Source organism: Equus caballus, chromosome 9 (genome assembly GCF_041296265.1).
Source record: "Equus caballus isolate H_3958 breed thoroughbred chromosome 9, TB-T2T, whole genome shotgun sequence".
Taxonomy (NCBI): Eukaryota; Metazoa; Chordata; class Mammalia; order Perissodactyla; family Equidae; genus Equus; species Equus caballus.
This window is the reverse complement of record NC_091692.1, coordinates 54,556,655-54,562,681: the sequence shown is the minus strand read 5'-3', so window position 1 is coordinate 54,562,681 and position 6,027 is coordinate 54,556,655. Positions and strand designations below refer to the sequence as shown.

The 6,027-nt window shown below is 45.5% G+C and overlaps 1 long non-coding RNA gene across 1 annotated transcript; it reads left to right on the top strand.

The window, feature by feature from the left end:
- Positions 1–204: 204 nt before the first annotated feature.
- On the top strand, positions 205–4,314 carry LOC138915595 (uncharacterized). Its single transcript, XR_011421625.1, has 2 exons — positions 205–303; positions 1,182–4,314. It is a non-coding gene; the product is annotated as an uncharacterized lncRNA (long non-coding RNA).
- Positions 4,315–6,027: the final 1,713 nt, after the last annotated feature.

Here is a 6,027-nt window from a genome sequence, read left to right as displayed (position 1 = left end):
CAAGCCACCGCCCCCAGGGCCCGCGCAGACGCTGGACGGTCCCCGCCTCCAAACCTCCCCCCCCCGGCCCGGTCAGAGAATAACTTACCCGTTTGCCGACGGAATCGCTCCTGCTGGCCCCTCTGACAGACTCCTCCGGCTCGTCGTCTTCCGGTGATGAAACCGGAAGTCCCACCCCTCCTCAAGAGGAAAACGGAAAGCCGAAGGAGTCAATCTAAGGAAGGGGAGACGCGCGTCAGGCTGAGAGCCTGGCGGCGTCTGACCGGGAAGGCCACCTGGCACTTCCAGCGGCTCCCCGAGCGGGTAACCCCCGGGCGATCCCGCCTCCTCCCTCTCCATCCCTCCTCACTCCACCCCTTCGCCCGCCCGCGGTAAAGAACCCCGAGGGCGGTGCGGGAGAAACGGACGCGCCCGGGCCGGGCGGGAGCCGGAGGCCTGCGGGCCGGGCGGCCGGCCTCCGCCTCCAACGGCCCAAGCGATGCCCGGCGCCTCTGAGGCCTCCTCTAACGGAGCGAGGTTTTCCTGCTGTGCCAGGCGCGTGCGCACCTCCGGGTTAGGAGAACAGCCTCTGGATGCTCCTAGCAGGGGTCCTCAGAGTCGCAGACCCTAGGAAGCCACGAGCCGAATTCGGATTCTAACGGGTTCTAATGAAAAATGCAGGAGGATCGGGGTCCAGTTCTCAGAAGAGGGGGCTGGGCTGCGCTGGGCTGGGCTGGTGTCTGGCTAACACAGAGGCTGAGGGAGGGATGCGCTGGAATGAACATGTGGAGCGCGAAGAAGCCCAGACCAGGTTCTTTGTGTGTCTGTGGCCGACTGCCTTCCTCCAGCTGCAAGTGAAGAGAACGTGTGTCACCACAGGGCTCTTGCACTGTCCAGCACACACTCACACAAGGTTTATTTTTATGAATACAACATAAAACCAAGAACATTCCCAGTCCTCGTTATCTTCCATAAGAGCATCTACCAAATCTAACTGACAGTCCAAACCTGGACAGTCCCAAACCTGACATGTTGCCCTCCTTCAATACGATGACGTCCCCTCCTGATCATGTCACTATATACTCCCAATAAGTATACTGGGTGGTCATCTTTATCCATGTGCATATGCTTCTTTGGTAAAATTTTTTAAAGCAAATACTTAAATTTCTCTATCCCCAACCTCTTTGTCTTCTTATTACTAGTTAATTGGTCTTCTGGCTAATCACTGGGCGGATTTCTGTCATCCCTCTGAATGTAATCTATCCGGAAAATACTTCCTATCTGGCTCCCAAACCACAGCAAGACCCAGGTAGCCACATGGCTTGGGTTTGGGTAGAAAACGTGGACCCATCAATGAGAGCTGGGGAGACCCATCATGACCCGGGGAGGCAGAAAACCACGGTTCTGGACTCAGGCATCCCAGGGTTGGAATCTCCTAGATTCAATGACCTCATTCGTCCTCCTCCTCTCCTCACCTGGTGGCAGCTGAATAATTGACCAAGACACTGCAGGTCTCAGAGATTCAGCAGGAATGCAGATCAGCAAATACATCTTCTTATTTAGTGACTTGGTAAAACTGATGTTCCCTTGCTCAGAAATGGTTATATTTTACAACCAACTTTTGTTAATTGACTACTATGAACACCCTTATTAAAATATAAATTGGCGTCAGAAACCTCGTGTACAGTTAGTCCTTGGGACCTCTGCCAAATACATCAGGTAGGTCCACGGAATCCGAAAACCTCACAAGATTCAACCAAATCTGGCGAGCATGGACTGTGCTTAAATAGTGACGAGTACCAAACACCTGCGAATATTTAACCAAGAGGACTTGATGTTGTCCAGCACCAGAGAAGAAGTGGCTCCTTATGGATGCCTCAGCGAGGCTGATGCCACAGGTGGGTCCCGTTTCTGTGACAAGAGGCAGGGTAAGCTGGCCCCATGATCCAGCCGTTTTAGACATGACGCAGCAAGCTTTAAAACTGACATTTCAAGCACCCACAAAGAGATGGAATGTGTGGCACTTTGTTTTTATTTGGAATCATAAGAGAAACATTTTTAATAAACCCTTAACTTCTTCTCCATTAATGCTATTTAAATAGTGAATTCATAAAGACTGAAGTGATTTGTTTACTTATACTTAGCTGTAGAAAACTTACGTGCTTTTGTTTATTTGTTTACACCATCAAATCCAATCAAGCCAAACAAGATGGTCGACTGAAATGACTGATGAATGCAACCTGAGCTGACAGCTTTAAATTTGGGATGTGTTACTGATGTCAGGTTGATCAGTTCTCTGTCTAAAATTGATGCTATTTAAAGCTTTGAACAATTTAGATGTAGTCACTGAGTAAAATCCCAACGGGGTGAGAGAATTCCATCAGGGCTGATTCTGCTGTGGTGAATTTCCACGTGCGCAGGTGTCAGAGGGAGAGTGGCCTCTCCCGATGGGGTAGTGAGACAGAACAGGATGCAGGAGGGGCGGTGGGCTGGCGTCACTCACAGCAAAGGTAAAGAGGCTTAGAATAAAGATAGACGCATCTTCTCACAAGGAATCCCAAATGGCATAAGAGTGTGAATATTGGTCATTTCTGTTTCAAAACTTTTCAAGAAAGGAAAAAGTGAAGGGGAGGCAAGAAGTGAATATGTATCACGCTTCAATAACTCATCTGAAAATGAACCCCCAGGGAAATCATGGTAGCCGGTGGGGTAGACCAATGTTTTTATTAACAATATAAAAGGAATGTGTGGTGAAAGCAACGGTGACATAAGTACTGACAGTCAGTGGATGAATGATTATGTGTCCTGAGCACCTCAGGACACAGCAAACTAGAGCAATTCCACCAATCAAATGGCAAGAGAAGTCTAATCGAAGAACCATCCTTGTGCTGGAAGGGCAGAATGAGTCCAGTCCGGGGACTACTGGGGCCAGACTTGGGGAAATCAAGTTGTTGAAGGTAGCTGTGACTTTAGAGAGGTGTGCAACAGAGACATTAAGCCATTTCCAGTGTCTCTACCTTTAAAATAGTTTATTACTGGTCCAAATGTCCAAAGACGTATTAAAGAGGGAAAATATTGTTTACTGGACAGAAATTCTCTGGATATTTAGATTCTATTCCTGTCCAGGGATGTGAGAGAGGGGATATGTCAGCAGCTCAGATGTAAGCTGGAAGGTTCCCGTCGTTGTTAATGCAGCTTAGCCGTCTCTAGGAAAAAGGCAGCAAATAATTGGGATCCTTCTATGTAGTTCCACCTAACAAAAGAAGAAATAAAGAGAAACTGTTATTTCCATTCAAATAATGGAGGAAAAGTAGTCTACAATTTAAACAGGAAGATTTGATGACATAAATTCAATCTAAAATATGCAGCATGTCGGAAGGTTACTGATGTGGACACCCTGTGGTTTGCACACTGAGAGATCGGCCCCCTCAAGAACCTGCTCACTGTTGATTTTCTCCTTCTGCGCGTGCTCTCCATCGTCCACAGTGCCCAGCGGGAGCATCATCACACTCTTTTGGATAACATCCTGGAATATATTGGCAATTGGTGTGGTTGATCCATCCCGGATCATATCTGGTTCTGTTCCAAACACTGAAACACAGGAAAAGAAGGCATTGAATAAATTAATGAGAAGACTACCCCCAGTGATCTCCGCAAATGTCGTGTTCACTTTATCTTTCTTTCTTTTTTTTTTTTTTTCCCACCATGAAATTTGGTGGCTGGGATAAGTAAGCGTCCTGATATCATGCAATTTATATTCTAAAATAGTCAATAGAGTCAAGAAGAAAACTGTGGTTGCCTTATTTACTATTATCTACTTTCAAAAAATATTTTTAAATAATATTTTAAAGTAACGTTAGACTTACAGAAAAGTTGCAAAAGTAGTACAGAGAGAGTTCTCATATATTCCTTACTCTGCTTTCCCTAATGTTAACATCTTACATAACTATTGTACAATTATCAAGAATAGGAAATTAACATTGGATAATATTATTAACTAGACTCAGCCTTTATTTGAATTTCACTCTTTCCCTTCTGCTGTACCAGGATCCAATGCAGAATCCCACACGGCATTTTGTCATTGCTCCTTAGTCTCCTCTTGTCTGTGACTGTTTCTCAGTCTTCCCTTGTCTTTCATGACCTTGACCCTGCTGAAGAGCACTGATCAGTTGTTTTGTAAAATGTCCCTCAGTTTGGGTTTATCTGACGTTTTTTCACGATTGGAAGAGGTCATGTGTTTTTGGCCAGAGTACCACAGAAGATGTACCTACCTACTTTTATGGTTGCTTCACGAATTAAGTATTAGAAACACTAATATTAAATATTAGGAACACATTTCTTTGGTGTTTTGTGTTTCTTTTGTAACCAACATATGAATAAATCGCTGTACTCAACTTTCACCTGAATGTTGCAGTGTTTGTACTCAACTTTCAAGGTATCCCAGGAAACAGTTTTAATGGATATCCTGGGGTCTAGAAAGAGATGAGTTGAAACCTTCTAGGCTATAGGGAAAGTTGCCAGAGATGGAGTGGGAATGAAAAATAAATGAAGACACAAAAGAGAACATGCCGTGTCTTCTGGATCCACAGAGCAAGGCGTGAATGTGAATAAAGATGATGTACACTCGTGCATTGCTTAACGACAGGATACATTCTGAGACATGCATCGTTAGGTGATTTAATTGTTAGATGGTTTAATTGTTGTGTACTCACACAAACCTAGGTGGTATAGCCTACCACACGCCTAGGTGATATGGTGCTAATCTTATGGGACCACTGTCATACATGCAGTCCGTTGTTGACGAAAAACTCATTATGTGGCAGACGACTGTCCTTTGTTGGCAGGACTGGTTTAGCACACAGACAGACAAAAAGGTGCCTTATGCATTCCTGCATTTTCCTGTATTTCATGTCTTTACTGTTGAATTTGACATTTCAATCACACATCTCTCTTCAGCTGGCATTCCATTTAACTTCCTAACTCTTCTTCCTCTTTTCTTCACCCCCAAATTTTACTGGTAAAATACTGCTACAATTGAGGGCAGTGGGGATGATTGTGTAGAGAAGTATGGCTCTCGGTGTTGGACTTGTCCTCTAATTTTTGACGTCTGTGTCCCTTGTACTCATAGACGCAGAGAGTTAGTGCTCCAAGGAGGTCTGGAGGCCATTAAACCCAGAGCTCTGTGACCGGGAAGAGCAAGTCCCCACAGGGCAGCCCGGTGCCAGCTTGCTCGCTCCACTACAGTTTAGCTTCTTCATTTTTAACCCCAGAGGACTTCCTTTACTTTCGTGCAAGTTCAGCTGTGCTTTTAAAAGTTTTTATGTATCGGCCAATATTTCCATGAGTTTTGCAGAAGGAGGGTTGGGAGGTTTCCAAGTCCATCATTTTCCCCCAAATTCAGGTCTCCAGAACGTGAGTTTGAACCCTGGCTTCGCTACTTCTAGCTGAGTGCCCTCCAGCAAATTATCTAATCTCTTCTCGCCTTAATCTGCACCCCGGGGAGGGCTGTTGGGAGGATTCATGAGACAGTGTGTGTAAAGAGCCCTGAACCACACCGTTTACCGTCAGTAATGCAGCCCATATAAAAGGAGAGTCCACAGTGAAGTTTTAAAAGTGTCTGCTTTATCTACAGCCCCACCGGGTACCACCCCTTGTTCCCAGTGTAAACCAGCAATCAAAATAGCATAAGTCTAACCTGTTTTGATGGCTCTTTTTGCTGCAAGATACTGATTATCTTTAATATTTGCGATCCATGGGTGTAGTCCTAGTGCCATAGAAACAACCATCTGGTTGGAACGATTTCTTTGGGAAAATATATATTCAAGATGCTGCTTTACCTAAAGGTAACATTTTCAGTTGTAAGAGAAAATTTTGAGTAGCTCTCATAGCCTTGTATCAAGAAACTGATTGGAATCCCAAGCTGACGCATTCAAGCGTTCTGATTTTCCCTCAGCTCTTCCAGAGGGAGGACGCGGAGTGAGCCGGGTCTCCAGGACGGAGAGCTGCGCCCAGTGTGAGGAATGCTTGCTCTCACTCCCACCCCTCCCG